Source organism: Bufo bufo, chromosome 8 (genome assembly GCF_905171765.1).
Source record: "Bufo bufo chromosome 8, aBufBuf1.1, whole genome shotgun sequence".
In the NCBI taxonomy this organism is placed as follows: Eukaryota; Metazoa; Chordata; class Amphibia; order Anura; family Bufonidae; genus Bufo; species Bufo bufo.
Genome location: NC_053396.1, coordinates 96199380 through 96225566, shown reverse-complemented (window position 1 = coordinate 96225566; position 26187 = coordinate 96199380). Strand labels below are relative to the sequence as shown.

Here is a 26187-nt window from a genome sequence, read left to right as displayed (position 1 = left end):
CTGCACTTACTATTATCCCTGGGCGCCGCTCCGTTCGCCCGGTATAGCCTCCGGTATCTTCACATGTTAGGCTCCACCCAGGGGAACCTGCCGGCGTCTCCTTCTCCCAGGCTGTAGCGCTGGCCAATCGCAGCGCTCTGCTCATAGCCTGAGAGTTTTTTTTTCTCTCAGGCTATGAGCTGAGCGCTGTGATTGGCCAGCGATACAGCCTGGGAGAAGGAGACGCCGGCAGGCTCAACTGGGTGGAGCCTAACATGTGAAGATACCGGAGGCTATACCGGGCGAACGGAGCGGCGCCCAGGGATAATAGTAAGTGCAGGGGGATCCCTGGGCGCTGCTCTCCATGTCTGTATACTTAGTTTAGATTTTTTTAATCAAGTAAAAGGTCCTCTTTAAGAAAAAGAATCAGATAACAGATAAATCAAGTCCTTACATATAACAGCCAGGAATAGCTGCTAACTAGCAACTAATCCAGCTGTTTTACCTGAGAGGTGGCCTTGATTGGTTGGATCTGAGTCTGAGGCATTGTATGTTGCGTCTGGTTTCAACTTACGATGGGTCAGAAAAGACCATTGTGTGTTGAAAATATTGTATCCTGAGGCCATTGTACCTTGAGGGATCAATGTATATGTAATGTGTGAGCTACCCATGTCACTATAAGGCTGTACATAAAGTGATACAACCAACACGCATGACCCCTCTTCCTATGCACACTGTCCCCTCATTACTGCATAGCACCAAATGGCATGCACTTAAGTAGATTTTTTTTCTTGCGTTTTATGCCACTCTCACATCTCCAGCAAGCAGATACCGCTGCCCGATCCGGCATAAATGCTGGCTGTTGGCCGCACCAAGAAACTTTGCATACTTTTTTTTTTCTTCCAGCCGAAATCCAGCTTTTATGCCAGAGAGTGGATGGATCACTGCCAGACCTCATTACAGTCAACGGTTTAGGCGGTGAACTACAGAATCCGGCAATGGCCAATCCGGCAGGCTGATGGAACAGTCTGCCGGATATGCTACTGGAGATATGAACGCAACCTTATGAAACACAAGATGAAATCATTCATGCTTCACCTGCAGCGTAGTACATATTGCCCCCCATAGTTGCAGTCTCAGGCTGCCTGACAACCACAGTCCTCATTGTGTGGTAAATGATCTAGATCGAGAGCTGCTTGGTGATCACCATGGAGGTGTACGTCAACAACACAGACCTAAACCTCCATCTAGACCAGGGGTATGCAAACAAGAGGGCCCTCCTCACTCTCAGAATGTAAAGTCTGTACAGATGATGGCATAGTCTACTGGCTTATGGGACTTCAGTGGCATGCAACCCTGGAATGCTGAGCCACTGAATAGTTTTTAGGAGTGCCAAGCCTCATGACCATACCCTGACTGGCCCACCAGGATTTCTCCCTGTAGAGTCTATGCAAACAGATTGCGGAGAATGCAAAAATTCATAAAACAGGTTATACTGACACTATATATCAATCTGTGTTGCTTCTCCTGCCCTATAAAATGCTGCCCATAGATTGCACTGCATTTTTAAAGTGACAGGTTGCCTTTAAAAAATTGCAATATGACAACCTTCAGCCAGTACTAGAGAGAGCCTTGGAGGTTGCTGCATACTCCACCAGCCACACCAGAGAAGCATTAGAGGTTACTGCATAGCCATACACCTCGATCCAACGCTAAAGGGAGCATTGGAGATTACTGCATACACCTCTAGCCAATACCGTTCAGAGTACACTGGAGATCACTGCATATGCCTCCAGCCAACATAGTTGGGAGCATTTGAGATTACTGCATACTACTCCAGCCAACACTAGAGGGAGCTTTGAAGGTTATTGCATATACCGCCGGTCAACACTGTTGGGAACTTGGAGATTACTGCATACACCTTCAGCCAACACTGTTGGGAGCACTGGAGATTACTGCATGTCCCCCAGCCAGCGCAATCAGTCCCATGCCATTGCCACGATCATCATGTCCCACAGCCAGCACCATCAGCCCCATGCCATTGCCACCATCATCATGTCCCACAGCCAGCTCCATCAACCCCATGCCATAGCCATCCACTCCCCGACCCTCCCACCCCTCGGTAGATTTGTGCCCCTGCTACTTACCTTTCCTGGACGGCTGGCTGAGGGAGTCCGCAGGAGACGGGCCCCGTCTTCTTCCCAGCATGGACTGGAAGGGACCTGATGTCACACACAGCGTCAGCCAGCGCGCTGACCTGTGAACGCAAGCCCTGCAGCGCGGTGCAGAGGCGGTAGGCCACGGACTGGTGAGTGAGAAGCTTCTTCAATTCACTACTGCTCCGTGGTCATCTATCGCAATATGGCGATATAACTAAAATCTATATCATCCGCCGAATTGATGACGATATTATCGTATATTGTTTATATCGCCCACCCCTACTGGAGATTACTGCATACACCTCCAGCCAACACTGTTGGGATCACTGGAGATTACTGCATACACCTCCAGCCAACACTGTTGGGAGCACTGGAGATTACTGCATACACCTCCAGCCAACACTGTTGGGAGCACTGGAGATTACTGCATACACCTCCAGCCAACACTATAGGGAGCACTGGAGATTACTGCATACGCCTCCAGCCAACACTATGGGGAGCACTGGAGATCACTGGATATGCCTCCAGGCTCCAGCCAACACTGTTGGGAGCACTGGAGATTACTGCAGACACATCCAGCCAACAACATTGGGAGCACTGGAGATTACTGCCTACTCCTCCAGCCAACGCTGTGGGGAACATTGGATGTTAGCATACTGACTTATTTATAAAAAAAATTAATTCAATGTAGAGAGGTATGCAGTACACTCTCATGCTGTGTCTAGTAGTGTCTGCATTTCTGCTGTTTGCTTTTCTGATAACATGACTGCAACTGCAGTGAAACCGGCCGCATGAAGTGCATGTATTTACATGTGGTTTTATCACTGGTTTTGAGCGTATGTGAACTAAAAAGAGAAAAGCTAAAGAAATTATTCACAGAAAAGATAGGTCTATTCCTTAGGAGTCATCTTTATGATTTATTCTCTGAAGACCACATGTAAATTCCACCATTTGTTTTCCACAGAATATGTTTTTTATTACAAATCATAACATTAATTAATAAAAATATAGGTACAATAAAACAAAGACAAATATTTCTGTCTGGTATGTAATAGTCCTGAACAGAATACCATAACTGTCATGCTTTGCAGGGGTTGTATAGTGTGATCTAATGGTAAATGAGCAGAGCACGTAGAGTCCTCTGGTTTTGTAATTGCTATGTATTTCTAAGTGGCCTTCAAGAGGAGATCTCTGAAACCACTACTTGTAGCGTGTGTATGATTGCTTGTCCAGGCAGAGGAGCGGGCCATGATACGTGTACAGACTTTCTATGTTCATGTCCTGTCCCTGCCTAGATGAGACAGATGGCAGCATCTTTAAATGATAGTACACATACTGCAAGTAGTCATCTCTGAAATCTCTTCTCTAGTAAATCAAAAGTTAGCAAGTTGCACAAAATGTACCATGGCCCCCTTCATCATTTATACAGGCACTGTGACCATTTTCTTTAGGCATGGCTGTGCCTAGTATTTCAGCTTAGTCCCATTTAGGCTAGTGCCTTCTGCTGATTGGCTGATTGGGGGGACCCTGAGGTTCAGACTCCTACTAAGCAAAAATTGATGGCTGATTCTACAAATTCATTCTCAGAAACCTCCTTAAGAAGTATTCTCCTTCCACACAATCTTCATTAAAGGGGTTCTCCTGGAGTTACATATTGATTAACTATTCTCAGGATCGGCGGAGGTCCGAATCACGCCGTAACTGCTGATCAGCTGTGTGAAGGGGCCGCAGCTCTCTGTGAGCGCTTGAGGCTCTTCCTATGCCATGTGACGTCACGTTCATTGGCCACATGGCATCGGCCAGTGGTGGCGAACCTGTGGCACAGGTGCCAGAGGCGGCACTCGGAGCCCTCTCTGTGGGCATCCACGCCCTGGAAAAAGTCTATGGTGTATCAATATGCCTTAGACTTTTCCTGCCATTCATCAACGCAGGACGCACTATGACCAGCACAGAAAGCGCACTGAATGTAGGCAGGCTATTATAGCTAAATGATAAAGTACATGGAAGATATACTATATTGGACTGTAGTATTCAGGTTAAATTGCAGTGTTAGCACTTTGTGATAAATAAGTGGGTTTTGGGTTGCACTCGGTCTGTAAAAGGTTTACCACCACTAGCCTAGGCGCAGCTCCTTCCAAGTGAAAGCGGCTGAGCTGCAGTACCAAGCATAACTGTTATATAATGTGCAGTGCTATGCTTGGTGAGCTGTGAGGGGGCGCAGGCCTCCTCAAACAGCTGATTGTCAGGTGTGCTGGGAGTCCGACCCCCACCAACCTCATATTGATGACCTATCCTGAGGATAGTTTGCCAGTATGTAAATCCTGGAGAATCCCTTTAATAAGGAGAAGAACATGTCCTTTGTCGACACAGAGTTTATGAAACCTCAGATCAATCAATAAACAGGAAATGCTGTAATGGATTGATTTTGCATGGTAGCACAGATTTGAAGAAAATAGCAATCCAATTATATAGACAGCTCTGCAAATGAAATGACGCAGGAAATGTTATTGAAAACTGTGACCTCTCTTGGCTTGTGAGAGTAGCAAGGACCTAGATGTGGTCAGTTCTTCATCGCTATTGATAGCCATGATTATCATATACTGTTGCACATTTGACAGATCCCCACATAGATTGTTTCTTAAGAATTGCTCTAAGGCCACATGGAGAAGCACAGGCGAAAACTGCTGAAATAAGGTTGGCGTGGTTTTCCAATCGATTGTTGTGCCGAACGATTTTGCCGGAAATCAACAGTTTTAACACTGTGTGGCTATTACAATATGATTGCTAATGGCCAAGTGTTTTGCTAATGAAACTGCTGATTTGCCAAAACTGAAAACTGTGCTGAACGTATCATGCAGTAGTCGGACACATCTGGGCTGCTCCAATGCACTTTGTGTGGCCTTACCAATATTCCAACAGAATTTTTGAAAGGGTGTAAATTTACAGGGTGGAAGAATTTCGTGGAAATGTTCTTGTTTACGTGGTATGTAGATGCTTACCTTCATTCCAGTTTTGGCTCTTTTTCCAGAAGATCTTATTGCAGGTGTTTGGCTAAATCAGTTGACTGGGGCCTAAGGTGCCCTTACATCTCCTCTTGATTCCCTCATAACCATACATTCTTTTTCCTCTAGTCTCCCAGGTTTGGAAGAGCATACATGTATTTTCAATGGCAACAGAGGAGAAAGTCACTGCTAGACACCTTTGATGACAACTTATCTCCTGCCAGTACAAAAGGATTGAGCATATACTTTTATCCCTGGACATCATCTCCCAGCCGCACTGTAACTGCTCGGTTTGACTGTCAGTTTAATATACACAGGGGTGGGGGTGTAGAGCTTTCTATTTTTGTTTTTTTTCAAAAAAATTTCCAAGCATTTTGGGGGTATCTAAGAGTGAGGTGCCCTCCTGTTCTGACGTGTGGCTGAGCACGCATCTCCAGGCCTTGTCTGCATGTTAAGGACCAGTAAGCAGACAGCAGCAGGGACCTAGTAAAATCGGAGTGGTCGCTGATTGGTGAGGGTGAATATGGCTTCTAATTTTTTATTTATTTTACTTTGAGGATAGATCAGAATGATTTTTATCTCCACGGACAGCTTATAAAACCAAAATTCTTGCTTGGGGTGAGCCCAAATGTGCTCAGACCAATATAGTCTGTATTATACAGTCCTGATCAAAAGTTTAAGAATCATATTTAGCATGGCTGGATCTTAACAAGGTTCCAAGTAGAGCTTCAACATGCAACAAGAAGAAATGGGAGTGAGACAAAACATTTTTTGAGCATTCAATTTAAGGAAAACAACGAATAAACTGAAACGGCTGTTTTTCAGCTGATCAAAAGTTTAGGACCACACCTCCAAAAAAAAAAAAACCCCCCCCCCAAAACAGAAATCCAACTTCCAAACATGAACTCAGTGATGAGTAGCTCCGCCGTTATTGTTTATCACTTCCAAAATTAGTTTTGGCATGTTTGATGCAAGCGTTTCCATGAGGTGAGTGGGAACATTTCTCCAAGTGGTGAAGACGGCCGCACAAAGGCCATCTACTGTCTGGAACTGTTGTCCATTTTTGTAAACTTCCCTTGCCATCCATCCCCAAAGGTTCTCAATTAGATTTAGATCAGGGGAACACACAGGATGGGCCAAAAGAGCGATGTTATTCTCCTGGAAGAAGTCCCTTGTCCTGCGGGCATTGTGTACTGCAGCGTTGTCCTGTTGAAAAACCCAGTCGTTACCACACAGACGAGGGCCCTCAGTCATGAGGAATTCTCTCTGCAACATCTGGACATAGCCAGCGGCCGTTTGACGCCCCTGCACTTCCTGAAGCTCCATTGTTCCACTGAAGGAAAAAGCACCCCAGACCATTATGGCGCCCCCTCCACTGTGGCGCGTAGAAAACATCTCAGGTGGGATCTGCTTGTCATGCCAGTAACGTTGGAAACCATCAGGACCATCAAGGTTAAAAAAAATTTCAGAGAATAAAACTTTCTTCCACCTTTGAATGTCCCATGTTTGGTGCTCTCTTGCAAAGTCCAAACGAGCAGTTCTGTGGCGTTCAAGGAGACGAGGTCTTTGAAGAAGTTTTTTGTTTTTGAAGCCCTTTAGTCTCAAATGCCGTCTGATGGTTATGGGCTGCAGTCAGCACCAGTAAGGGCCTTAATTTGGTTCGAGGATCGTCCAGTGTCTTGACGGACAGCCAATTGGATCCTCCGGCTCAGTGCTGGTGAAATTTTTTGGGGATTTCCACTTGACTTTTTTGTTCCATAACGCTCAGGATCATTCAAGAAATTCCAAATGACTGTCTTACTGCGTCCCACCTCGGCAGCGATGGCGCGCTGTGAGAGACCCTGCTTATGCAGTTCAACAACCCGACCACGTTCAAAAAGGGAGAGTTTTTTTGCCATTGCCATCACAACGTGTGACTACCTGACAGAAAATGACAATGAATCCACATCTTTGCACAGATTTGGCCTTTTAAAGGCATGTGGTCCTAAAATTTGGATCAGCTGAAAAACAGCCTGTTTCAGTTTAATCGTTATTTTCAATTAATTGAATGCTCAAAAAATGTTTTGTCTCACTCTCATTTCTTCTTGTTGCATGTTGAAGCTCTACTTGGAACCTTGTTAAGATCCAGCAATGTAAAATAAGATTTTTTGCCATTTTTCAAGTGGTCTTAAACTTTTGATCAGGACTGTATTTATACACTGCCTGTCCAAAAAAAGTTGCCACAAAAAAAAAGCCTTTAGCTTTGATTACAGCATGCATTCGCTGTGGCATTGTTTCGATAAGCTTCTGCAATGTCACAAGATTTATTTCCATCCAGTGTTGCATTAATTTTGTTAATAATGCGTTGGACAGTTCTTAACCAAATTTTAGTACTTTCTGCAATCTCCTTAGATGTTTTCTCTGCTTGATGCATGCCAATGATTTGACCCTTCTCAAACAGACTAACATCTTTTCCACGACCACGAGATGTGTCTTTCGACATGGTTGTTTAAGAAATGAGAAGCAACTCATTGCACCAGTTGGGGTTAAATAACTTGTTGCCGGCTGAAAGATAATCGCCCATGCAGTAATTATCCAATAGGGGGCTCATAACTATTTGCTTAGTTAAATCTAGGTGGCGACTTTTTTTTTGGACAGTAGAAAACCAAGTAAAAAATATTAACTATTTTCCAGTGGGGGGGGGGAGATATAACATAGTAACATAGTAACATAGTACATAAGGCCGAAAAAAGACATTTGTCCATCCAGTTCGGCCTGTCATCCTACAAGTTGATCCAGAGGAAGGCAAAAAATATGTTAACAAATGTTGTTTTAGAAGCAAAAGTCATTATGGGGACAATATATCTGATAAAATGTCTCATGTGAGTTTAATACCGTGTCAGAAGTCATCCACTGACATATCAAAGATACATGTCAGAAGATCACATTGGTGGAGTCCATTATCACTCTCCACAGAGCATTTTATAAAAAATCTCCAACACAAGCATCTAAAGCTCCAAGGTTCCTAGACTATCCAGTGATGATTAACTCAGAGGAGTGAGGATATGGGCATTTAGTCCTTTAGGAAATCAGTGGAAGTCTGATGTCAGATATTGTATGGATTGTCAAACATGTTTCTGTGACATCTCAGGGAACCACTTTGGGGTACAATTCCCCTTTAAGAATGTGACAGTAAGGCCTCTTTCACACTTGCGTTGTTGGGATCCGGCGTGCACTTCCGTTGCCGGAGGTGCCCGCCGGATCCGGAAAAAACGCAAGTGTACTGAAAGCATTTGAAGACGGAGCCGTCTTCAAAATGCTTTCAGTGTTACTATGGCAGCCAGGATGCTATTAAAGTCCTGGTTGCCATAGTAGGAGCGGGGAGCGGGGGAGCAGTATACTTACAGTCTGTGCGGCTCCCGGGGCGCTCCAGAATGACGTCAGAGCGCCCCATGCGCATGGATGACGTGATCCATGTGATCATGTGATCCATGCGCTTGGGGCGCCCTGACGTCACTCTGGAGCGCCCCGGGAGCCGCATGGACGGTAAGTATGCTGCTCCCCGCTACACTTTACCATGGCTGCCAGGACTTTAGCGTCCCGGCAGCCATGGTAACCACTCTGAAAAAGCTAAATGTTGGGTCCGGCAATGCGCCGAAACGACGTTTAGCTTAAGGCTGGATCCGGATCAATGCCTTTCAAAGGGCATTAATTCCGGATCCGGCCTTGCGGCAAGTGTTCCGGATTTTTGGCCGGAGCAAAAAGCGCAGCATGCTGCGGTATTTTCTCCGGCCAAAAAACGTTCCGTTCCGGAACTGAAGACATCCTGATGTATCCTGAACGGATTTCTCTCCATTCAGAATGCATTAGGATAAAACTGATCAGGATTCTTCCGGCATAGAGCCCCGACGACGGAACTCTATGCCGGAAGAAAAGAACGCAGGTGTGAAAGAGCCCTTAAAATAATTTTTTTTAAATCAGTGTTTATGCTTTTTTGCAATTTTGAGAAAAAGAAGACAGCTAGTGGTGTAAAATAATAAACTCATACTCACCTTAAAGGGGTTCTGCAGTTCTTTTAAACTGATGATTTATCCTCTGGATAGATCATCAGCATCTGATCGGCGGGCGTTTAAATAAAGAACTGCGCTGCCTGAACAGGGAATATTTTCCAACCGTGCTGTAAGCCCACCGGACTGATACAGGATAACAGTGCTTCCCAGCTCTGGACTCCAAACACGCCTCCTGGGTCCTCTGCAGGGCACCAACAAATCACACCATAGTGAAGCACTTAGGATACATATAAAACAACTTGTGGTTTTATTATACTCACAAACGAGCTAAAATTCATAGCATATATAAAATCCTGGTAGTAACGCTCCGCTGCCCAACCCGGGTTTCGTACTCAAGCTTCGTCAGGGGCGAAATCTATGGACATCCGGAGGCATGTCCTTTTAAACCTCCCACCCTCCATTACAATATAACATAATATAAAACACTTCAGCAGCCATCTGACCCACACCCTCTTATCTCGACACATAAAATCCACAGTAAGATCCACAATAAAAGACACAAAAATGCTCCTTCGTTTCTATATGTTACTTATACCTATATATCCACATTTCTCATTCATAAAATGGTCACATGGTCCGGTCAACCCCATTCATTCAGCACGCATCCTCCTCCAGCAGGTGCAAGGAGTATCCTCATTGAACGTCCACATTCATCTATTTTATTGTTGTTCAACATAGTGGCTACAGCATATTTAGGCTACGTCTACACGACGACATTTGTCGCACAACATTTTGTTGCACTAATGTTGCGCGACAATTTTTATAATTCGAGATGGATTTTTCTGCGACTGTTGCGTCGCAGCATGTTGCATGTTGCAGTGCGACACCATAGACTGCCATTCTAAAAATTGTTGCGCGACATTGGTGCAACAAAATGTTGCGCTACAAATGTTGCAGTGTAGTTGTGCCCTATCTGTCGTGCGACTTATTGTCGCGTGACAAATGTCGTTGTGTAGACCTAGCCTTACTCTTCCTTTCTCACAAAGTGTTTCATATCCCTATTGGATCCCTATCACGGAATGGATAATACATTTATATCAAACTCTGCATTTAACTTTTTTGGTTGCAGTGTGTTTAGTCGGTATATCCACTCGACCTCCTTGCGATTTATCTGCGATACCGCATCCCCCCCACGCCAGTGTGTTTTGACCACTTCAATTCCTGCAAATGTCAATCCTTTTGGGTTCTTTTCATGATGTAGTTTAAAATGCAGTGAAACACTGTGTGTGGTTAAACCTTTTTTTATATTTCTAATGTGTTCTTGGATGCGCACTTTTATTTTTCGTAGTGTGCGCCCCACATGGGCATCTCAGCAGGTATATGACCCCTTCATTTTCACAGGTGCAGTTTCCTTTTAGCTTGAATGTTTGTCCATTGCTGTTGGACTTAATACTCTCAATGGATTGAACCCTATTAAAGGAGCTCCTATTTTTGCAAGCCAGACAGAAACCGCACCATGTGAATTTGCTCAAACCATTTTTTGTCCTCACTGGCAAAGAAAAATTGGTCCGTTCTAAAAAATGATCCAGTCATTGGCAAAGATGTACCAGCTCATCCTGATATTATTTTCAAGAGAGCTCCCAATATAGCACCTCGTACATAGTGCAATACCGCCAGTGAGGACAAAAAATGGTTTGAGCAAATTCACATGGTGCGGTTTCTGTCTGGCTTGTAAAAACAGGAGCTCTTCCAATAGGGTTCAATCCATTGAGAGTGTTAGAATTAAATGGCCTCATCCATAAACTTGGAATAAGTATTGTTCCCTAGGCAGCACTGGGATTGGAAATTACTAGGATGGGTAGGTAAGAAAAGGTTAAATTGCATTTAGCCTATCCAGAAGTAAGATAAAGTGTCCCAAAAAACTAGGTGGCAAAATAATTCACTGATGGTCAAAAAGCCCCATGTAAAATTGGATGTATTAAAATGAAGCATGTGTGACAGGGATTTAGCCTCTGCATGGTTTTACACAAACCCTTTTTTAAATGTCGGGCTAGGTGATTTTGCAGTGGTGGAGGGAGGTCCGCAGCCTCTTTATCACCCTCCGTTGGCTGTAAATATTAGTTACAACCCTTCCATGTCACAGCATTAGATTAGGGCCCGTAGATGACAAAACAAAGTGGCAGTTCATCATCTAATATTTCGGTCATGTGCTCCTTATCTGGTCTGTAGGTGTTGTAAATAATAGACACTCAGGAAGATTTTTTCCCTTTATAAAGTGAAAGAACCTTGTTCATCTCTTACAGTATACTAAGTGTGCCAGGAAAATGGAGAGACTGATGACTACTATGACATTGTTGGGAAAGACACAGTAGCTGCTGAAATCAACAGCGTGCATAGCATTGTACAATACAACGTAATACAGGTAACTCAGCACGTCAAGAACAACATGTTAATTGATGGGTGCATTCACATGGCCGTGATACTTTTGCCGTCCGCAAAACACAGATACTCGCCATGTATAGGTCCTGTCCTATCTTTTGCAGCTCGGCCACACGGATGCGGAAGCACACAGGAGCCCTTCCGTGTGCTACTACATCCATGTAGCTGCGCCGTAAAACATAGAACATGTCCTATACTTTGCCGCAACATGTGGACCCTGGGCCCATTGAAATCAATGATGCATCCTCCACGGTATCCATGATTCCTGATCTGCAGTTTACGAACCACAAAACACTTATGGCCATGTAAATGCCCCTAATACAATTGGAAAATGAGTGTGCATTCAAAATTTAGCTCAAGGGCAAGAATAAAAAGAGTAGGCGGATATCCTGTGTAATATGATATTTACATACCGCAAAGAGTAGTGGTAAAAGAAGCCATATTGATTTTATAATGCCCCAGCTTACTGTACTAATAGACATTTGACGACTGATGTGAGTTTCCTGCCCATGTTCAGTGATTGACAGCTCCTTACTATACTGCTCCCAAGAAGCTCTGTGCACGCTTTCCAGAGAATCTTAGGCCTTAGATATATGACATATGCATCGGAGATACATAATAGTATTTACAGAGTAACTGTTATTTCAATTTTTCCGTATATAAATAGAACAGCAGATGATAAGAAACATTTTATTAGAAATTATTGCAAAAAAAAAAATATCAATCTCCTCTCCTGCTCCCCGTCTCTGATCACTCACTCTCAATTCACTGCCAAAATCTGTGTTCAGTGAAGACGGCTTAGCAAAATACGGAATCCATGCGGATGTAATCCATATTTTTTGCAGATCCGTTTTTTGCGGACCGCAAAATACAAACGGTTGTGTGCATGAGGCCTAAGTGTGTATACAGGGATCAGTCACTGAAGGTTGTGCACAAATGTCATCTTAACTTCAGAAAAAACAGAGCTATAAATCTTTAAACTCACCCACTAACTATATATCAATCCGCCCAGCTCCTCCTGCTCTAGTGCACACTGCCTGTAGTTTGCATTGCATTTTGTGGTGACCGATCCCCTTGAAAGGGTTTGTCCCTCCAGTACAATCACATGCTATGATAATAGTTTTTGCGCTTTTAATTACTCTTCCAAAACGCTTGTTCTCTGAGTTTGTGTTGTTTCGTGTGTCCACCTGCCGTGTCTTGCCTGGGTGGTCATCCATGCACAATTTCCTATTGTTCATTTTTAGCAGTAGTGGCAGAGCAGAGCCTATAAATGCACAAATTACTTTTTCAGTATCACTTCTGTGCTGCTTGTCAGAGACGCTTAGCATGAGCCACATCAGAGACGCTATGCAATCCCTCTATTAAGTCCTTTATTTTTAACCCCTTAAGTACCGGGCCCATTTTTGTTTTTAATTTTTGCCTCGTGCATAGTTAAGCAGGGAGTTTACCGTGGTAGGCCTGGAAACCTTCAAAATCCTGATTGGAAGGCAGAGGGAGCCACAGGCCTCTGTCTAATTCCACAGATGCCGCAATTGGTGTTGATAGCGGCATCTGAAGAGTGAAATGATGGGGTTCGGCACAATCACCATTCCCTGTCATTGCAGCCATGTGCCTGCTGTATGATACACCGGGCACCCGCTGCGTATGGAGCGAGCTCACTGCAGCAGCCCACTTCATATATTCCCTCAACCATCATGATCTACCAGTAGGTCACGTAGTTGAAGAGGTTAATATAGGGACAGTCTTTTACATGGAGATATGCTACTCTGGTTCTCTACAAACTGAATAGTAATAAGGCAGGATTACAGACAGGGCAGACTGTTTATTCTCCTGTGAGGAGTGGTGGCGGTGAGGAGTTCTAAAGTGGCCAGTATATGTGGATGCCTCATGGGAAATGCAGTCTGCGCTAGCAATCTAGAGGTCTGGTGTTTCATGGCTGCTGCTTGCCTACAAAACATAGTGATTGTGGTGCTGATGGTTGCACAATAATTAAAAAAAGCAGAGGAGGGCACATTTGTGTATTAAATCAGCATACACACATATATAATGTATGATATTGAGGTGGTGGGGATTTATTAGGCTACTTTCACACCTGCGTTCAGGTGTCCGCTCGTGAGCTCCGTTTGAAGGGGCTCACAAGCGGCCCTGAACGCATCCGTCCGGCCCTAATGCATTCTCAGTGGAGGCGGATCCACTGAGAATGCATCCGTCTGCCAGCGTTCAGCCTCTGCTCCGCTCAGTGAGCGGACACCTGAACGCTGCTTGCAGCGTTCGGGTGTCCGCCTGGCCGTGTGGAGGCGAGCGGATCCGTCCAGACTTACAATGTAAGTCAATGGGGACGGATCCGTTTGAAGATGACACTATATGGCTCAATCTTCAAGCGGATCCGTCCCCCATTGACTTTCAATGTAAAGTCTGGACGGATCCGCTCAGACTACTTTCACACTTAGAAATTTTTCTAAGTTATAATGCAGACGGATCCGTTCTGAACGGATGCAAACGTCTGCATTATAGGAGCGGATCCGTCTGATGAAACATCAGACGGACCCGCTCCGAACGCTAGTGTGAAAGTAGCCTTAGCCAAGTGCATTCATCCGACAACCCCTCCCCCTCCGTTGTGCAGTGGACAGTGCTTGTAACTGCAGCACTGCTCCTATTCACTTCAGAGGGAGCAGCAGAACAGTAACGAGTTCCGTCAACTGCACAATAGACGGAGACCCAGAATAGTGGTGCCAAGCAGTTACAAATTTTTGAAAGCCCCATTTTGCTTAAAAATGTGTGACTTTTTGCCCTTTGCGCTGTGCATACGAAATCCACACCAACTTCTACCATGAGTTAATTTCTGTTTCTGGCGCCTCCCGAGATGAGTCAAAATTATTAATAAATGTGATGCATTTTATGCCATCTTTTTACTTTTAGGCTGGCCTATAAAAAGCCAGATGTAGCCCTGTGTTAAAGGGGTTGTCTCACTTCAGTAAGTTACATTTATCATGTAGAGAAAGTTAATACAAGGCACTTACTAATATATTGTTACTATCCATATTGCTTCCTTTGCTGGCTGGAATCATTTTTCTGTCACATTACACACTGCTTGTTTCCATGTTTATAGGCTAGGGTTGAGCGAACACCTGGAAGTTTGGGTTCGCTGGGTTCGGCCGAACTTTGCCGCAAAGTTCGGGTTCGACCCGAACTTGACTCGAACTTGACCCGAACCTGAACCCCATTGAAGTCAATGGGGACCTGAACTTTGGGACACTAAAATGACTCTAAAAAAGTCATAGAAAGGGCTAGAGGGCTACAAAGGAAAGGAAAATAGGGGTAAGAGCAGGACAATTGCCCTGCAAACAAATGTGGATAGCGAAATGAATTAAAATAACATAGAATTTTAAAAAAAGTTAAAAATAATGATCTCGAACTAGGAGGCGAAGGTCAAAGTGGAGTAGGAGGTTGAAGAGGTGGTGGACATGGCGGTGTAGGTGGAAGCGGTGGTGGAGGAGGTGGTAGCCAGCACAATTTTTGTAGTATTTTAATTTTACATTTTTTTTTTTAATTTGGGAAGACGCCAAAACATTGGGAAATATAAAAAAGAAAACAAAGAGAAAGTGCGCTGGAGTATAACAATGGCTAAGTGCGGCCGGTATACTTGTCTATTCTGCACAAGGTACAGACAAATCCTGTGGGATCCATGCCGTACTGAACACACGTTCGGACAATACACTGGCCGCAGGGCAGGCCAGCACCTCCAAGGCGTAAAGGGCAAACTCAGGCCATGTGCACAATTTGGAGACCCAGAAGCTGAATGGGGCAGACCCATCAGTCAGTACGTGTAGACATGTGCACACGTACTGTTCCGCAATGTTCCTGAAATGCTGCCTCCTGCTAAGACGTTCCATATCAGCTGGTGGTGCTGGTTGTTGTGGCGTGCTGACAAAGCTTTTCCACATTTCGGCCATGCTACCCCTCCCTTCTGAGGTGCTGGCGGTGCCACAGCTGTGTTGGCGACTTCTTCATCCTCCTCTGCCTTCACCTTGTGCTTCCACTGAGCCCCCGGGGTCAGGTGGGAATGCCACCAGCAACACTTCTACCAGCGTGCGCTTGTACTCCCGCATCTTTCGATCACGCTCCAGTGACGGAATTAAGGCTGGCAATTTGTCCTTGCAGCGGGGATCCAGCAGGGTGGCCACCCAGTAATCAGCACTGGTTAGAATGTGGGCGACTCGGCGGTCATTGCGCAGGCACTGCAGCATATAGTTGCTCATGTGTGCCAGGCTGCCCAGAGGCAACGACAAGCTGTCCTCTGTGGGAGGTGTATCGTCTGTGTCCTCTATAACCCCCCAGCCACATTCCAGTGTTGCCCAGGAGCTGCTTTGAGTGCCACCCTGCTGTGAGTGCCACCCTGCTGTGAACACGGTTCCTCCTCCTCCTCCTCATCCTCCAGAACTGTGCCGTGGCCACTGTTGGTGCAGGAACCCACCATCCGAGCCACTTGTGAATGACTGGCCTAATAACCGTGGAAAAATTCCATCATCGCCCGAAGCCTTTTTTCAAAGAGACAAAGAAGTGGGATAGTAACGCTGAGAACTGCGTCATCGACACTGGCCATGTTGGTGGAGTACTCGAAACAGCGCAACATAGCACACACGTCCCGCAAGGAGGCCCACTCGTTGGTGGTGAAGTGGCGCTGTTCCTCAGAGCGACCCGTGCGTGCTGAAGCTGAAACTCCACTATCGCCTGCTGCTGCTTGCAAAGTCTCTCGAGCATGTGCAAGGTGGAGTTCCACCTTGTGGTCACATCACATATGAGGCGGTGAGCTGGAAGGCCGAAGTTACACTGCAGCACAGACAGGCGAGCAACGGCGGGGTGAGAACGCCGAAAGCGCGCACAGACGGACCACACTTTCTGCAGCAACTCTGACATATCGGGGTAATTTTTCAGGAACCTCTGCACCACCAAAATCAGCACATGCGCCAGGCAAGGGATATGCGTCAAACCGGCTAGGCCCAGAGCTGCTACGAGATTTTGCCCATTATCGCACACCACCAGGCCGGGCTTGAGGCTCAGTGGCACCAACCACTCATCGGTCTGTTGTTACATGCCCGTCCACAGCTCCTGCGCGATGTGGGTTTTTTCCCCCAAACAGATGAGTTTCAAAACAGCCTGCTGTCGTTTCCCCTGGCTATGCTGAAGTTGGTGGTGAAGGTGGTACGCTGACCAGATGAGGAGGCGGTAGAGGAGGAAGAGGAGTAGGAGGAGGAGGCAACTGGAAGCAAAGAGAAAAGTCCTGCAATCCTCGGTGGCGGAAGGACATGCGCCAAACTGCTATCCGCCTCAGGCTCAGCCACCACTGCATTTACCCAGTGTGCAGTTAGGGAGATATAACGTCCCTGCCCATGCTTACTGGTCCACATATCGGTGGTTATGTGGATATTTCCACAGATGGTGTTGAGCAGTGCACACCTAATTTTATCTGCCACTTGGTTGTGCAGGGTGGGGATGGCTCGCTTGGAAAAGTAGTGGCGGCTGGGAACCACGTACTGTGGGACAGCCACCGTCATAAGTTTTTTTTTAAAGTCTCTGTCTCCACCAGACGGAATGACAGCATTTCTAAGGCCAGGAATTTTGAAATGCTGGCATTCTGGGCCATAGATTGCGGGTGGGTTCGTGGGGTACTTCCTCTTTCTCTCCAGTGTTTAGGAAATGGACAGCTGAACGCTTCCATGTGGAGATGCTTGGTGACTGTGACAGACGTGGTGGTGTTGCTGCCACATCCTCTGTTTGCGGGGTGACCTACACACTCCAGAACCACCAAAAAACCAGGTGGACTATAAAAAGCTAGCCATCGAAGTGGCTGCGCATCTAGCCCCTGATTTAAGGGAGACACTGGCAAAGTCAGTCACGAATGTTATGCAAGATATGCAGCACGAGTTACAGCAACATGACACCCGCATTGAAGCGGCTGAAACCAGAATCCAGGTGGTGGAAGATACCACCGAATCAATACTACATAAGCTACAAAATACACTAACGGAAAACAAGAGTCTATGGGACAAACTAGAAGACCTAGAAAATAGGTCGAGACGCAATAATTTGAGATTAGTAGGATTACAAGAATCTGTACCTTCAGGAGAATTACTAAAAATCTGTGAACAAGAACTGCCGCATGTCCTGGGCTTTTCGCGCCATTGCAAAGTAGAGCGTGCACATAGAGTGGGGCCTGATTTGCGCGGCACAGAGCGACAACTAAATAGACCAAGACCGGTCATCATGCGATATCTTGACTACTCAGATAAAGAAGCTATCTTTGAAGCTTTTAAATCAAGAAAGGAGCCAGTTACTTTAAGAGGGATGAAGATCCTCCTGTTTGGGGACTATTCAGCTGAAGTCAATAGGAAACGCAAAGCTTTCTCAGGTATTTGCACGCAGCTCTTCCGGAATAATACTAGATTTTCATTAATGTATCCAGCTATTTTAAAAATCTTTTACCCAAATGGCTCTTCTACTACGTACAATACTCCTGAGGAGGTGGCCAAAGACATAGGAGAAGCTACCATGAAACGGTTGTCACAGGAAGACAAAGGTAGAAGGAACCGATGACCTACAGGGAATCGATGGGATCCAGAACATCACAGCGAGCTTAACAAAATCCAGAATTCTCAGAGGGAACTGGGCCTGGCGAGTCTCTGCTCCAAACACCGTTGAATAAACTTCTCCTAACCAGGATTGTATGCGGAGGCGCCCCGTAAACATCAGGAGTCGCAAGATGGAACAGGTTTGGGGACTATCCCTCTTACGGGGAAAGACATGGAGGTTATATGTTTTCTCAATTATCTAATTATTATTATTTTTTTTTGTAGATCACTAGTTTGACATAGCTGATGGACTGGACACTTCCAATAGTCTAACATTGCCAAAAATAATGTGCAAGTGTGTAAATGTCTATTGATAAAAAATAATATCCGTGTTGTTCATGAGATACCTGCTAGCCGAGGTAGAAAGGGTTAGGTAAAATATATTGAGATCTTTCACATGAGGAAAAAAGAGAGGTCTATGAGAGTAATGAAGAAGACCCAAACAAGTTCCTGGGTATTCTTCACTCTTACCCTAACTTCGATGTTATATTTTATTTCTCTGTTTGTACCCTGTTTTATGTTAGGGGGAGTGAGGGAGGGTGGAATTTGTATAAGATGTCTGAAAGGGATCAATCTCATAGATGGTTGTGATCCACACTAATATGAAAGTTATATCTTGGAATGTCAAGGGTCTAAGATCTCCACAAAAACGTAATAAGATACTTAGACATTTAAAACACCTTAAGGGTACATTCACACGACCGTGGTGTGTTGCGGACCCGCAAATTGCGGGTCCGCAACACACCCAGCCGGCACCCCCATAGAAATGCCTATTCTTGTCCGCAAGCTGCGGACAAGAATAGGACATGCTCTATCTTTTTGCGGAGCTGCGGACCCGAAGATCGGGGCCGCGCTCCGCAAATACGGATGCGGACAGCTGTCCGCATCCATTCCGTCCCCATAGAAAATGAATGGGTCCGCACCCGTTCCGCAAAATTGCGGAACGGATGCGGACCCATTTGCGGTCGTGTGAATGTACCCTAAACCTGATATAGTATTACTCCAGGAAACTCATTTACAAGCCATAGATTTCGCCAGAATGGGAAAAATGTGGGTAGGGAAAGTATTGGGGGCGCCATCAATCAATCGTAAAGCAGGGGTATTAATACTTCTATATAAGAACCTAGCTTACACCATACATGACTCAACCTTTGATAAGGAGGGACCCTGGTGTCATATCCACATGACTACTGGGGCAGGAGAGATTAGTCTCTATAACATATATGGGCCTAATGGGGAATATAAGCAATGATAAATGGGGATTCTATACCATGTAAAATAGTTGGAGGAGACTTCAATACTGTGGTTAAAAATATCGAGGATAGAAGGGGAGTGCGCCACCGATCATCCACAACTCGGGCAGGCGATGGGATTCTGAATATGTTCCTAAATGACTCTGCCTTAATTGATATATGGCACATCACTAACCCAGATAGCAGGGAATATACATTTTATTCTTCCCTTCATGATTTGTGGCCCAGAATCGACTATTTTCTGATCACTGAGTCATTACAGTCAAGAATATCCGATTCTTTGATTCATGACATGATAATATCTGACCATTCCCCTATATCTATAAACCTACAAGAACATCACCTGAGAGGCAAAGATTTTCTGTGGCACTTCCCTTCCTATCTGTACAAAGATGAAAACTTTAGAGGGATACTGAGGGGCTGGTTTCTGGAATTTAAAGATGATAATGCAGCGCATGTAGATACCCCCTCTCAGTTCTTAGAGGTCGAATTATGGCATATACGCGAGGCCTTAAAAAACGGGTAACACAACAGCTTCAGGGGATAAGTCAAACTTTGCGCTCTGCATACACTAGTTATCAAACTACCCCCACTGTACAAAATAAGCACCAATGGCAGGTAGCGAGACGAGAATATGAATTATGGTATGAACGTAAAATGCAACTAGACATGTCTAACACAGAAGCTAGATTCTTTAAATATGGTAATAAGTCGGGGAGACTGCTGTCTGCAATGATTAGAAATTCCAGGAGACAACCCCATATCTTAAAACTAGCAGACGACTAGGGAACGATACATGGAAATCCAGATAAAATTGTCTCCATTCTAGAGAAGTTTTATGCCAACCTTTATAAAAATCCAGGCCCCACTGACACCATGTCAGAATTTTTTCTGAATTGAGTGTCTCTCCCATCACCTTCACAGAATCAGCTTGACAAATTAAATGCACCAATCACAGAAGGAGAGATACTAGAGGCCATTAAAAAACTGCCCCTTCACAAAGCACCAGGCCCGGATGGTTACTCAGGGGAATGTTACAAAATCTTAGGGGAAGAAATTAAACAGCCACTCTTTAGGGTGTTCAATGGTTTGTTGACGGGTGCCACTCTATCAACTACAGATAACATGGCATATATAAAATTGATACCCAAACCAGGGAAAGATGCAGTGCAACCCTCCTCATATCGCCCAATCTCATTGATAAATGTGGACCTTAAATTGATTGCTAAAATAATGGCAGATAGACTATCTTTAATTATGCCAAACCTGATAACGCATTCCCAATCTGGGTTCATTAAGAACATGTCACGGGTAGAGTCGCGGGTATAAAGATAGAGCGGAGGTGCACCCCCTGAACTGCCACCCGGTCTCCTGTCCCTGCCTACTTGCACCACCCGCCCTAGGTGACGGGGCGCAACTAGGCGTCAGTCCCTGACCTGAGTAAGTGCAAGCAGAGAGATAGAGACAGCAGGGAAGCCGACAGCCAATGAGAGGTAGCACTAGAGCGGACAGAGAGGTGAAACAAGCAAGGTTCCACCAAAAACGGAAGGGCGAGGTGGGTCAACTAGCCGGGGTCAGTCCAGGAGGTCACGTCAGTGCAAGAGAAGAGGCAAAGACAAAATCCAAAAGCAAGCCGAGGTCAAAATCTAAGAGGTAGCGTCAAGGCTCAGGGAGCAGGCAGAAGAGGTGCCAGGAAGCAGATCAAGGGTCAAATCCAAAGGTAAGCTAAATAACAATAATAATACACAGCCAAAAAGGGACCAAAATCACAGGCAACCTATAGCCAGCAGGTTGCCTGTATTTATAGTGGGGAGTGAGGGTCATGTGACGTGGCCAGTGTCACATGACCGACAGACAAACAATTTGAGCACCGAGTGATCAGCTCGGCGCTCAAGGCAGACCTAGGAACAGGGAGCCTCCCAGCTAGCAAAAGCCGCCCTGGGAACGAGGCTGAACACAGATCCTTGCTCCCGAAGCTAAGCAGCAGGTCTGCGGCTGATGGGAGACCGAGTGCGCCTTCGGCGCACCGTTACATTACCCCCCCCCCTTTTACGAGGGGCCACCGGACCCAAGCCCTTGGGTTCAAATCTCCCAGGATGCTCATCATGAAACTTCTTGATGAGCCTCAGGGCGTGGATCTTAGTAGCTGGGACCCAAGACCTCTCCTCGGGTCCATAGCCTTTCCAGTGGACCAGGTATTGAAAGGAGTTCCTAACCTTTCTAACATCAATAATTCTAGAGATGATGAATTCCTCCTGACCTTCAACCTCCACAGGTGGAGGAGGTTTTTTACCGGAACCACTGGTGACACATATCTCTTAATCAACGACTTATGAAACACATCATGAATATGAAAGGAGTCGGGTAGCTTAAGTCTAAAGGACACTGGGTTAACAACTTCAATAACATTGTATGGTCCAATGAAACGTGGAGAGAATTTCCTAGAACACTGTTTCAAAGCAAGATTCTTAGTCAACAACCACACCTTATCGCCGAGTACAAAATGTATCCCCTTGAAACGTCTCTTATTGGCATGTTTACACTGGGTTTCCTGGGCCTTTTCCAGGTTCGTTTGAACCTGTGCCCAGTCTAGAGGTAAAAGAATCTGCCTGCGGGTTCAGTGAGCATACAGAGGGACTAGAACAAAAGCGAGGATGCAAACCACTGTTACAAAAAAAAGGAGACACCCCCGTGGAAGAATTAACTCGATTGTTATTAGCAAATTCTGCCAACGGGAGGTATCTCACCCATAAGAGTTGGTTATGGGATACATAGCACCTTCGAAAAAGCTCCACTGCCTGATTTAACCGTTCCGTCTGCCCATTGGTCTGTGGATGGAAAGCAGACGAAAAGGATAAAGAGATGTCGCATCTTCGACAAAAAGCCCTCCAGAAACCAGAAACAAACTGAACGCCTCTATCAGAGACGATATTCTCAGGGACCCCATGCAGACGTACCACATGTTCAATGAACAAGGATGCTAAGGTCTTCGCATCAGGGAGCTTACTTAAAGGAACAAAGTGCACATCTTGCTAAAACGGTCAACTACTACCCACACCACTGATTTCCCCTCAGAAGTGGGCAGATCAGAAATAAAATCAATGGAAATGTGAGACCATTGGTTGCAGGGAATGGGTAGTGGTTGTAGTTCACCAGCGGGATTTGTTCTCGGGGTCTTAGACCTGGCACAAACATCGCAAGCCAAAACGTAAGACCGTACATCCTTAGACAAATTGAGCCACCAGAAAGACCTCAGCATCAATTCCTTGGTGGCAGCAATACCTGGATGACCAGAGAGCACGGAGTCATGACATTCACCCAATAATTAAAAACGAAAGCACTCAGGAACAAATAACTTATCTGCCGGTGTTTGTGGAGGAGCAAGTTGCTGAGCGCGTTGAATCTCAGAGGAAAGATCCGCAGAAATTGCTGCCACAAAGATGCTTGCCGGCAAGATGGGTTCCGGGGGGGGTGTCAGGAGGTTGGACGGCATTAAAACTCAGGGATAAGGCAGCTGCCTTAATATTTTTACTACCTGGTCTGAAAGTAACAGAAAAATTTAAAAGAGTAAAAAACAGGGCCCATCTGGCTTATCTAGGATTAAGGCGTTTGACCGCCTCAAGAAACACTAAGTTCTTATGATCGGTGAGGACAGTAATACGGTGTCTAGCCCCTTCTAAAAAATTCCTCCATTCCTTAAATGCCCATTTTATGGCCAGTAATTTGCGGTTTCCAATATCGTAATTTCTCTCCGAAGGAGAGAACTTACGAGAGAATAATGCGCATGGCCTTAAATTAGTGAGGTTAGAAGACCCCTGAGAAAGGATGGCCCCCACACCATCCTCTGAGGCATCAACCTCCACCACAAAAGGTTCCTCGGTATCGGGCTGAACCAAGACTAGAGTCATCTGAAAACAATTTTTAAGGGTATCAAAGGCCCGACAGGCCTCCAACGACCAGTTAACCAGATCAGAACCTTTTTTAGTTCAGTCAGTAAGGCTTGGCAATAACAGAAAAATTCTTTATGAATTTACGGTAAAAATTGGCGAATCCTAAAAAGCGTTGGAGTGCCTTTTAAGTAGGATGGTCTTAGGCTACTTTCACACTAGCGTTCGGAGCGGATCCGTCTGATGTTTCATCAGACGGATCCGCTCCGATAATGCAGACGTTTGCATCCGTTCAGAACGGATCCGTCTGCATTATAACTTAGAAAATTTTCTAAGTCAGAAAGTAGCCTGAGCGGATCCGTTCAGACTTTACATTTAAAGTCAATGGGGAACGGATCCGCTTGAAGATTGAGCCATATAGTGTCATCTTCAAGCGGATCCGTCCCCATTGACTTCCATTATAAGTCTGGACGGATCCGCTCGCCTCCGCACGGCCAGGCGGACACCCGAACGCTGCAAGCAGCGTTCAGGCGTCCGCTCACTGAGCGGAGCGGAGGCTGAGCGCTGGCAGGCGGATGCATTCTCAGTGGATCCGCCTCCATTGAGAATGCATTAGGGCCAGACGGATGCGTTCGGGGCCGCTCGTGAGCCCCTTCAAACGGAGCTCACGAGCGGACACCCGAACGCTAGTGTGAAAGTAGCCTTACCCAGTCTTGGATATCCTGAACCTTACTGGGATCCATTTTAAATGAATGAGGAGTAAGAATATAGCCGAGATAAGTAATCTCTTGAACTCCAAACAAACATTTCTCTAATTTAACGGACAGATGATTCTCCCTGAGGATTTTAAGAACCAATCTGATGTGAGACACATGAGAATCCCAATCAGGTGAAAAGACAAGAATATCATAGAGATAAACAATCATAACTTTGCAGATGAGTTCTCTAAAAATGTCGTTCATGAAATTCTGAAACACAGCTGGGGCATTGCAAAGACCGAATGGCATAACAAGATACTCAAAGTGTCCCTCTGGAGTATTAAAAGCAGTTTTCCACTCATCTCCCTCCTTAATATGAACTAGGTTATACGCTCCTCTCAAATCAAATTTAGAAAACCACGAAGCACCCAAAATCTGGTTAAACAAATCAAGAATCAACTGGATGGAATACTGATTCCTAATAGTGATTTTATTAAAATTTCTATAGTCAATGCAGGGCCTGAGACCACCGTCCTTCTTTTTAACGAAAAATAATCCTGCTCCCAGGGGAGAGGTGGAGGGCCTAATATGTCCCTTCTTCTCCTCTCCTGGATATAGTGTTTCATGGCTCTGCGCTCAGGACCGGAAAGATTATAAATCCGTCCTTTAGGAAATTTGGACTCGGGTACCAAGTCAATAAAACAGTCATAAGACCTATGGGGAGGGAGAGTATCTGTCTCAGTGGTGGAAAAAACATCTGAATAATCAGAAATAAAATGTGGAATAATATCTGATGAAACCCCAGCTTGAACTATGGTTAAGTAAGAACTACAGTTAGGCCCCCATCTCTCTAACTCGCCCGAACTCCAGTTAATTACCGGATTGTGTTGCTGAAGCCAGGGCATACCAAGGACTACCTGAACAGGAAGATTCTCTAAAACAAAGAAAGAGCATTTCTCTGAGTGGTAGACCCCCACAGACAGGGTAACCTCCGGAGTACGGAGTTTTACCGTGCCCCCTAGCAGGGGGGTAGAATCGATGGCGACAACCTGGGTCGGGACAACCTGGGTCGGGGTGGACAATTCTAGTATAGGAATTCCCATTTGTTCAACAAATTTGTAAACAATAAAACTAAAAGCTGACCCTGAATCCACAAAGGCATTTCCTGACCCCTTTAAGACTCCAAAGACAATAGAAACCGGCAACAATAATTTACTTCTTACCACCTCCGGGAGTACCTTGTCCTTGGATACTTCAGACTTGGATGACTTTCCAGAAGGCGGAGCTTTAGGACACCCGAAAACCGATCGGGTAATTTAATGTGTGGTTCTACCCGAACGGTGGCGGGAGCAAGAATGGGGGGAGTTCGGACGGTCTCCTGAACCTGTAATCTTTCCCCAAGTTCCTGTACTATTTGAGCAAGACCCTGCACATGTTTGGTGAGGCTCTGTAGAGGGTCCATGCTAATTTAAGGCCTGTGATTCTGTCACGGGGTAGAGTCGCGGGTATAAAGATAGAGCGGAGGTGCACCTCCTGAGCTGCCACCCGGTCCCCTGTCCCTGCCTACTTGCACCACCCGCCCTAGGTGACTGGGCACAACTGGGCGACAGTCCCTGACCTGAGTAAGTGCAAGCAGAGAGATAGAGACAGCAGGGAAACGGACAGCCAATGAGAGGTAGCACTAGAGCGGACAGAGAGGTGAAACAAGCAAGGTACCACCAAAAATGGAAGGGCGAGACGGGTCAACTAGCCGGGGTCAGTCCAGGAGGTCACGTCAGTACAAGAGAAGAGGCAAAGACAAAATCCAAAAGCAAGCAGAGGTCAAAATCCGAGAGGTAGCGTCAAGGTTCAGGGAGCAGGCAGAAGAGGTGTCAGGAAGCAGATCAAGGGTCAAATCCAAAGGTAAGCTAAATAACAATAATAATACACAGCCTAAGGGACCAAAATCACAGGCAACCTGTAGCCAGCAGGTTGCCTGTATTTATAGTGGGGAGTGAGGCTCATGTGATGTGGCCAGGGCTGTGGAGTCGGAGGCAATTTTGGGTACCTGGAGTCGGAGTCGGCAAAAAATGAACCGACTCCGACTAGATTTAAATTGGAATAAAATAAAAAAAAGCAAGTTTAAATGTCCCAATTTACAAAAAGTTATAAT

At 45.6% G+C, this 26187-nt stretch overlaps 1 protein-coding gene across 2 annotated transcripts in view; it reads left to right on the top strand.

Annotated features, from left to right (window-relative positions):
* The window catches only part of NLGN3 (neuroligin 3), a 174294-nt gene that overhangs the window by 18212 nt on the left and 129895 nt on the right, over window positions 1–26187 (top strand). Inside the window, exon 2 of one of the 2 annotated variants that reach the window (XM_040405437.1) lies at window positions 11433–11551. The exons of the other annotated variant lie outside the window; for it this stretch is intronic. The gene's annotated coding sequence lies outside the window, so the exon portion shown is untranslated. The remainder of the gene's footprint in view (window positions 1–11432; window positions 11552–26187) is intronic. 2 annotated transcript variants of the gene reach the window in all.